This window comes from Pavona decussata, unplaced genomic scaffold (assembly GCF_977016875.1).
Source record: "Pavona decussata unplaced genomic scaffold, jaPavDecu1.1 SCAFFOLD_76, whole genome shotgun sequence".
Classification (NCBI taxonomy): Eukaryota; Metazoa; Cnidaria; class Anthozoa; order Scleractinia; family Agariciidae; genus Pavona; species Pavona decussata.
In genome coordinates this window covers 1703534-1712342 of record NW_028145494.1, presented here as the reverse complement: position 1 = coordinate 1712342, position 8809 = coordinate 1703534, and positions in this window count along the sequence as shown.

Sequence of the window (8809 nt, the reverse complement as noted above, 5' to 3'; positions counted from 1 at the left end):
CTCCGTAAACCATCTCTAAATATGTTTCCGTAAGCCATCGTATACGATGATCGGGTAAATTTGTATTGGCTACCCTGGACTGAGAAGCCTTTTCCCGAAGTTGCGAAATTTGATCAATTTTACGTCGGAGATAAACGTAGTGATGCTTACGATCAAAAAGAAATCATTTTAGCCCTTATTTTGCTCCGTAAACCATCTCTAAATATATTCCCGTAAGCCATCGTATACGATGACTGGGTAAATTTGTATTGGCTACGCTGGACTGAGAAGCCGTTTTACGAAGTTGCGAAATTTGATCAATTTTACGTCAGAGATAAACGTAGTGCTGCTTACGATCAAAAAGAAATCATTTTAGCCCTTATTTTGCTCCGTAAACCATCTCTAAATATATTCCCGTAAGCCATCGTATACGATGACTGGGTAAATTTGTATTGGCTACGCTGGACTGAGAAGCCGTTTCCCGAAGTTGCGAAATTTGATCAATTTTATGTCAAAAATAAACGTAGTGCTGCTTACAATCAAAAATAGATCATTTTGGCCCTTATTTTGCTCCGTAAACCATCTCTAAATATATTCCCGTAAGCCATCGTATACGATGACTGGGTAAATTTGTATTGGCTACGCTGGACTGAGAAGCCGTTTTACGAAGTTGCAAAATTTGATCAATTTTACGTCGGAAATAAACGTAGTGCTGCTTACGATCAAAAAGAAATCATTTTGGCCCTTATTTTGCTCCGTAAACCATCTGTAAATATATTCCCGTAAGCCATCGTATACGATGACTGGGTAAATTTGTATTGGCTACGCTGGACTGAGAAGCCGTTTCCCGAAGTTGCAAAATTTGATCAATTTTACGTCGGAAATAAACGTAGTGCTGCTTACGATCAAAAAGAAATCATTTTAGCCCTTATTTTGCTCCGTAAACCATCTCTAAATATATTTCCGTAAGCCATCGTATACGATGACTGGGTAAATTTGTATTGGCTACGCTGGACTGAGAAGCCGTTTTACGAAGTTGCAAAATTTGATCAATTTTACGTCGGAAATAAACGTAGTGCTGCTTACGATCAAAAAGAAATCATTTTAGCCCTTATTTTGCTCCGTAAACCATCTCTAAATATATTTCCGTAAGCCATCGTATACGATGACTGGGTAAATTTGTATTGGCTACGCTGGACTGAGAAGCCGTTTTACGAAGTTGCAAAATTTGATCAATTTTTCGTCGGAAATAAACGTAGTGCTGCTTACGATCAAAAAGAAATCATTTAAGCCCTTCAGTTTGCTCCGTAAACCATCTCTAAATATATTCCCGTAAGCCATCGTATACGATGACTGGGTAAATTTGTATTGGCTACGCTGGACTGAGAAGCCGTTTCCCGAAGTTGCAAAATTTGATCAATTTTATGTCAAAAATAAACGTAGTGCTGCTTACAATCAAAAATAGATCATTTTGGCCCTTATTTTGCTCCGTAAACCATCTCTAAATGTATTCCCGTTAGCCATCGTATACGATGACTGGGTAAATTTGTATTGGCTACGATGGACTGAGAAGCCGTTTCCCGAAGTTGCAAAATTTGATCAATTTTACGTCGAAAATAAACGTAGTGCTGCTTACGATCAAAAAGAAATCATTTTAGCCCTTATTTTGCTCCGTAAACCATCTCTAAATATATTTCCGTAAGCCATCGTATACGATGACTGGGTAAATTTGTATTGGCTACGCTGGACTGAGAAGCCGTTTTACGAAGCTGCGAAATTTGATCAATTTTACGTCAGAGATAAACGTAGTGATGCTTACGATCAAAAAGAAATCATTTTAGCCCTTATTTTGCTCCGCAAACCATCTCTAAATGTATTCCCGTAAGCCATCGTATACGATGACCGGGTAAATTTGTATTGGCTACGCTGGACTGAGAAGCCGTTTCCCGAAGTTGCGAAATTTGATCAATTTTATGTCAAAAATAAACGTAGTGCTGCTTACGATCAAAACTAAATCATTTTAGCCCTTGATTTGTGTGGAACGTTTTACTAGACAACACCTACATAATCGCGGACCCGATACGCAAAACATCTCCAGTGCCTGGATGTCCCACAACATACCGTAACGTTCCGATACTAAGGACCCTCCGAAGGTAACGACCCCTCAAAATTAAGTAACGTCAAAACTTTGTGGCTTCTAATAAATTTTTTAAAGTTTTTTCCAATTTGTTTTTATTTTTTAAATAAACAAATTTTTATTTTTTTGATTCGCATGTGCTCCTGTAATTGTGGGCAACCGCCTTCTCTGTAAGTTTGGACGTGAACTGTAGGTCACTCACAGGCCGAAAGTTCTTGTTTATCAATTGCAGACCAGATGTTTTGAGCAGGGGATGCACTAATGCCTTTTTCCATTCGTCAGCGAAGTAACCATGCTCTAATGATATGTTCCAGCCATCCTACTAATCACATGAAGTAACTCCTTGATACAAAGCAACAAGACGGATGACGGGAAGGGTTCCAGGGCACACCCATCTCATTTGCGAGAACAGAGGCGTTGGTACTGATGAGTTGGAAAAGACTTCTCCGCTAGAAGATTTGATAGACTCTTACTAGCCCGGAACAGCTTTGATTGGTCCGAACTATTTTTATCAATAAATTGCCTGTAATAAGGACATCTAGCTTCGTTCATCAGATGTTTAACATAATTCCTCTTAACTTTAAACTGACTACTAGATCCGATGGGAGTCCACTTGTCTTTCATCTTCTCGCCCCTTCCTCCTGTCCCTTCGAGCCTGAATATTATATCATCATTAAACCATGGGTACAAAACTAATATCTTCATGCATTGACAAAATGATCACGATAAGGCACTTTAAAACAAGGGAAAGCCTTAAGCCATCATTCGTCGTTGACATCAGTTCACTTATCGATGGCACAATGTGATAACTTAACTGGTAAAATTTCGCGTTAAACAGGAATGTTTCTTCAACTTAAAAGTCAAAACTCTATATACTGCAGTATAAAACGCATTGATATGTCATGGACTAAAAGCACTGAGAAGAATTCGGTTTCCTCTACATCGGCTGATTCATTCATGCGGTAGTCCGGTAGACCATCGATGTTAATTTCACTGTCCCTACTACCATGACCACATTTCACAAATGAACGGATAACTCTGTCTTTCAGCCGACACGAGATCTCTTTGTCATGCCGTGTCCACCCATTTCGTGAAAAGCACACGCCGATCACCAGCGCTTATTTTTCCACTCATAAATAGCTCTGGGCCTTGCGAAAAAATGTTCCGTAGTGAGTCTGTCAACATTCTTCTTAAATTCAGCATTGAATGCAACATCGAGTGGTTGAATCTTGCTCGTTGCACCTGGAGTTGCAAGCCCAAATGTCGTCTGGCACGCTTGCGTCAGAATAGTCTTTATTCTGTCTTAATGTTTGCGCCCTGTAAGAATCATATTATTTTTCGTTTCGGAAAAAAAAGCTAGCGCTAGCTTTGCTTTCTGGTCTTTGTTCCCCGAAAGTAACGACTCCACGAAAAGTAATGAGCCCAAAAGCTGCTAATTCCGAAAGTAACGAGGGTCGCTACTACCGGAACTTTACGGTACAAGTCTAAGGGCTTAGGACCACATCTAATTATTTTATTTTTATTTTTTATTTTTTCATATATATCACGTTTGCTGGGCACAAGTGGATTGCCAAAGAGAAAATGATGAAGACGACAATTTATTGATTATTTTTCATTCATTTATTTATTTATTTTTTGTTAAAATGCAATAGTATAAGTTTTGAGTTATCCCGACCCAGTACGTCTATGGAAAAAAGACCCCAGAGGGAGTTTTAGTACACTATAGTGTTAAATCTGGGTCATTTTTCTTAAGTTACTGTGAACACATCCACGAGCATTTATGTGATTTGAAATATTAACAAATCCCCGTGGCGGTGCCTCTTTAAGCACAGATATGATATCATGGCCAATCCAAGAGATGTGGATCAATTTTCCTGTAAAACAACTATTTTGTCAGATGCGAAACGAGATCATTGTTTTCAATAAAAAGGGCATTTAAAGTGATGTAACGTGGGTTAAGAAATTACTCAAAAGCAACCCGCCAACCCGTGAATTCACCCCTCATCCAAGATATATGGTCAATTGTGCATAAAATGGGCATTTTGGGGCGATGTAAAGTGGGTTAAGTAATAAGTCAAAAAGCTCCGCGAATGCCGTGAACTCACCTCTCATCCAAGATATATGGTCAATTGTGCATAAAACGGACATTTTGGGGTGATGTAAAGTGGGTTTAGTAATAAGTCAAAACACTCCGCGAATGCCGTAAATTCACCCCTCATCCAAGATATATGGTCAATTGTGCATAAAATGGGCATTTTGGGGTGACGTAAAGTGGATCAAGTAATAAGTCAAAAACCCCCCGCGAATACAGTGAATTGACCCCTCATCCAAGATATATGGACAATTGTGCATAAAATGGGCATTTTGGGGTGATGTGAAGTGGGTCAAGTAATAAGTCAAAACACTCCGCGAATGCCGTGAATTCACCCCTCATCCAAGATATATGATCAATTTTGCATAAAATGGGCATTTTGGGGTGATGTAAAGTGGGTTAAGTAATAAGTCAAAACACTCCGCGAATGCCGTGAATTGACCCCTCATCCAAGATATATGGACAATTGTGCATAAAACGGGCATTTTGGGGTGATGTAAAGTGGGGTTAGTAATAAGTGAGACTCACCCCGCGAATGCCCTGAATTTACCCCTCATCCAACACTTATGGTCAATTTTGCATAAAACGGGCATTTTGGGGCGATGTAAAGTGGGTTTAGTAATAAGTGAAACTCACCCCGTGAATGCCTTGAATTACCTTTCATCCAAGACATATGGTCAATTTTGCATAAAACGGGCATTTTGGGGTGTTGTAAAGTGCGGAAAGTAATAAGTCCGCGAAGGTCGTGAATTCATCCCTCGTTCAATTTACGTCGGATCAGCAGAAGGTTGGAAGCTCCCCCATTTAATTTGGAGTGTATGCATCGATCGTTTACCTTTTTGGTCAGTAATCTGTGGAATGCGCTACCTCCAATGGTTAGAGAAACTAAAGACATTGTATCTTTTAAGCGGGCTCTTAAAGTTCATATGACTTGAAGCGTGGAGAATTGAAAATTTTTGAAGTTTGTAAATTTTGTATATAGATTAATTACTAGTTAGTATTTCGGTAGTGTTTATTGATTAACTGATTAATCTTATTCTTTTACATTTGTACAATTTTTAACTGATTAATCTTATTCTTTGACATTTGTACAATTTTATTAATTACATTTGTACACACGTGCATGTCTTAACAAGCACTGAGGAGCTCCTTGGTGTCACGTGTATAAATAAAGTATTATCATTAAGTATTATTAAAGTATCCAAGATATACATCTGTATGGACAATTGTGCTTAAAAGGGGAATTTAGGGTAGCCTGTTTCCAACATACAATCCATTATGAATGTGATATTGTACCTGGGGCTGTGATGTAAAACCTTGAACGTACCAGATTTTTTGGTGTACAATTTTCTGCTGGGAGGCTTTTATCGCGTGGTCTTTACCTAGGGTTAGGGTTAGGGTTCGAAGAATGTTGATGTGCCAACAATTTTTTTGAAAGTTGAATATTTTCGTAATTTTAAGAGATTTCTTATGTGTTCTGTTACATTTTTTTCGTTATGGGAATCATATTTATATTGGTGTGCAAGCCCAAAAGAAAAATTTTCACATTTTAAAATTTCTTCTTTCTTTTGGCGGCCATCTTGTATTTTTCTATTCATTTGTTTTTTCTTGAATTGCTTTACCGTTAATAAAGATGTTCATGGTATTTGCGTGTGCGATGTTCATTGTCCCATAATTAAGATTTCATGTATTTTCCTGAGGTTTTGGCTTGTAACCACAATGCTTTTTGGGGGGTTAGGGTTGGGTTAGGTCAAATGCCTGTCAATCAAAGAGATTAAGATTTACGAAGGTCTTACTTGAGAATGGCATTGCAAGGGCCTATATGTATATTGTGAGTGTGGCAGCAGGGTAAGGTATGGTGATAAGTGGCAAAACTGGCTGTTATTATATAACAGTCATTTTTGTTGAAGAACTTTAAAGATATGCGTGGGTTAGATAAAAAGAAGGTATTTATAGAAAGGAAATGCCTATTGTTATATTGTTATTGTCTGGAATAAATAAAAAGTGGAAGAGACTAGGAAAAAATTAGTAAGGAAGTTAAGTGACTACATTTATTCATAGGTTAACCCCTTTAGAAATATTCCAAGATTGCCACCATAGGGAGAGTTGTGTGGTAGACTTAGGTTTGAGGATGTGTGGAGATGGGATTGGTTTCCTGGTCCCCCCTTTAACTTTCATTTAGTCAAAGGTATTGGCCTGTTAAACAGGGGGTATCATCGGGTAACCACCCCGACTCATTGTTGCCAGGATAAATGCTGAAGACTGCAAGGAACGGAGGAAAATTTCTTACTTCATAGTTCACTGGAGGAGCATTTGAGAGGCTAGAGTAGCAACGATGAAGACTGTCAGGAACAGTGGGAAATGTGTTGCTTGATAGTTCACTGGAAGAGTATTTGGGTTGCTTGAGTTCCAAAAATGAAGCCTGTTTGAACAGTCTTGAAGTGTCTTGCTTGATAGTTCACTGAAGGAGCATTTGAGAGGCTGGACTGGCCAGGATGAAGACCATAAGGAACAGTGGAAAATGTACTGCTTGATGGTTCACTGCCAAGTTTAACCATTTGCAGATTTCTGCGAGGATTCGTAACTGTTGTGGGACTTCAAGATTCCAAAAATTTCGCCTGTATAAGGATTCATCATACTTCCTGTACAGTTCTGCCACTTTTTGAAGGATATTGTTCCACAAAGTTCAACATTTTTCTCGACGCCAGAAAGGATAGTACCCAAAGGAGGACTTCTTATGTTTTTTCCAGCAGATATTTTACAGCCAAATAGCGCATCAATGGACTCATATTCCTATAGAAAGAATACAAACAGTAATCAACTGAGATATGTAAAATGGTTTGACATTGGTTTAAAAAACGTTAAAAAGCAAACATTTTGTAAACAAAAAAAAACAGCAACAACAACAACAACAAAAAAAAAAACACTGAAAGACGTTTTGGCGTAAGAGCTTAGGTATTCATCGTCTATGATGGAGTGAAAAAGTGTATCAGTCCAAAATTATGAAAAATGTGAAAGAAGCAAATTAGTAAAGGGAAGCACAAATGTCAGGAATGTCTGTGTGGTCATTCTCTGCATTGGGGTCTCTTTGGAAATACTACTTAACACTTCCATTAAACTAGAGTGCAGATGAAGATACTTGATGACAAAAAACTTTTCATGATTTCCCACAGTTTTACAGTACAGTGCATTCATGAATTTCCCTCTTTGTGGCAATAATAATTATTGTGAGTTTGCTAGTACACATGCACTCCCATATGTCATGGGTAACTATACAAATAAACTTAATTTGGAACAAAAACTTTGAAGAACTTGAGTTGCAGAAAATTAACTACACCAATATTTCACAAAAAGGATGGGACACAAGAAATTCATACTGTAATCCAGTAATTCAGATCCCAAACAATAGAAAAGAATTATAACATGCATGTACTTAAAAGTATGAAACCTTTTTTGATCAATACATTTACACTTTCTTTAACAAAACACAATAAGAATCTATTAGCCTTCCTAGTATAATCAATCAATCAACCAATCAATCAATCAAACAATCAATCAATCACCCTAGTGGCCATTTACTTGAACACTTGTACATCAAAAACAATTTTGGTTTCAACTTCTAAGCTCTGTAAGGCAACAAAAAGGTCTTTTGCTGCTATTTGCCATTTCCAGGTTTAAGGCATAGAGGAACTCTATAAGACAAATGCTAAAAGCCAACTCTGGCTTGGATGGAGTAGAACACATTTAAGGGGGAGCCAAATTAATTAGGAATGGAGGTAATTACATTATAAATTAAAGAGTACCATAATTATATCTATTAATTAATTATCACAGCCCAATGTAAGACATTGTCACTTAAATGGTTCTTGCAACAGATAATAAATATTACACTCAGACACATATTTGGTCAAAATTATGGAGGTTTATGCAGGCTATCACATGTGACATATGTACAAGTCTGTTTAAATTCAAAGTCAACACAAATAACTGAACAGAAAAAAATTGGAAAATTCATTTCAAGAGTGTATTAGTTCCCTGCACCCTTATTTCCATGCCAATAGGTATATCCTCATCTCATTGTAAACACAATAAAAATGTATTTAGGAAAATACTGCCTGTAGGTAAATATGATATGATAACTATGATAACTAATGCACGTATACCTAGACTTTTACTCAACAAAACAAGCACTGTGATTGGTTGATTCTTGGTCACATGCCACTGATCAAATTCAAATGTATCCCAACAGGGATACAATTCTGCAGTTGTTGCCCTCTCAGTTGTTTGTTTGTTTGTTTGTTTTGCTATGATTGTCAAAGGGGAAGTCTAAATATATAACAAAGCACTTAATGTATGGTCCCTCGGGAAACTAGTTAGTTTTGTTTTCCCCAGGGGCCATACATTAAGTGTATAATATGTTACTGTCAAGTGACAATCTACTAGATTAAGAATTAAATCATACATGCCTACGTGAAGTTCTCCAGGGTGAGGCGAAATGTAATTAAGACCAACCCTCACAAATATAAAGCAACTTGCAGTTGAAAAGTACATGTACAGCATGAAAAAAGGACCTGACCACAGACCTGACCTTTGAATGTCAA